At 39.7% G+C, this 1,071-nt stretch overlaps 1 long non-coding RNA gene across 1 annotated transcript; it reads right to left on the bottom strand.

The window, feature by feature from the left end:
* Window positions 1-47: 47 nt before the first annotated feature.
* LOC107574387 (uncharacterized) lies at window positions 48-984 on the bottom strand. The gene is made up of 3 exons (XR_001607664.1): window positions 917-984; window positions 301-376; window positions 48-95 (listed from the first exon to the last, which is right to left on the bottom strand). It is a non-coding gene; the product is annotated as an uncharacterized lncRNA (long non-coding RNA).
* Between the last annotated feature and the right edge of the window lie 87 nt (window positions 985-1,071).

Below are 1,071 nucleotides of genomic sequence, written 5' to 3'. Positions count from 1 at the left end.
GGACAGACGCTATATTTACTGGCAGAGCTCACCTCTCTCACCTCCGGCTCCGGGGCTAAAACCTTCGTAAGCAGCTTCAGGCCAATCTCTCCATCCTGAGAAACATGCAATACAGATAAAACATTATACTGAAAATACTGAAGCATTGCAATATAATGCCAGGGTAGTCCAAAAAAACAAAACAGACACTGTAGGACGTGAAGGATGAATTAGGCAGTAACTTTATGCTGCCTTACAAGATCCTCGATTTGGACAAAGCCACAGTCGGTGTTGTTTAGGAATGACGGGTGAGTGTCTCACCAGGGTCTGAAAAGCCGAGTACTTCATGAGGTCGTTGTCCAGGTCTCTGTAGGTCATAACTCTGTTCACCTGGATACTGCAGACAAGAGAGATCCATAAACACGTGTCTGTCTTTGGCGTCTCAAAGACTATTTTATCCTCCTTTTAAATTGACCAGATGAAATTCTGAGACGCTTCAGCTCCTTCGATCCAATTAAGAATGAATTTAAACTCAGATTAAATATTATGAGAAACCTTAGTCATGAACACTGATTGTTAAACTCATTACTTATGAGGCACTTCAGCAGTTTGCACATATCCACACATTTTTGACAGATATGAGTGCACAGGCTTGTGTTAAGACATTCATTAAACATGTCTAGAGCAAATAAAAAACAAGGGGATCATCATCTTTTGGGGTCACTGGCACCAAAAAAACCCTCCAATTGTCATTTTACCTATGTGTTTAAACCTTAAGTAAATTTCATATATCCAGCAGGAATGTTAATGGAAAGAAAGTCTCTTTATTAAGTACCAAAGTGCCTTTTAAGCTAGCATATAGACAGCTTAATTAACTAAGTTTCTCAACAAGATCAAGCAGATCTTGAAGCATATGAGAGTTTGTTTTCTTGGATACCTTGGTGGAGCAGCGATCTGCATGGTGAGGTCTTCCTCTTGAACCTCCTCCAGGTCTGGAATCACTGGGATGTCTAGAAACTGCAGGTGAAATGTGTTAATCTTGCTAATAGTTCAATGAAAAATACAAGACATGTCATGTAATTACCTATAATA

Source organism: Sinocyclocheilus grahami, unplaced genomic scaffold, assembly GCF_001515645.1.
Source record: "Sinocyclocheilus grahami isolate Dianchi unplaced genomic scaffold, SAMN03320097.WGS_v1.1 scaffold2206.1, whole genome shotgun sequence".
Classification (NCBI taxonomy): domain Eukaryota; kingdom Metazoa; phylum Chordata; class Actinopteri; order Cypriniformes; family Cyprinidae; genus Sinocyclocheilus; species Sinocyclocheilus grahami.
Note: the sequence above shows the minus strand (reverse complement) of the source record. Positions and strands in the feature narration are given on the sequence as shown.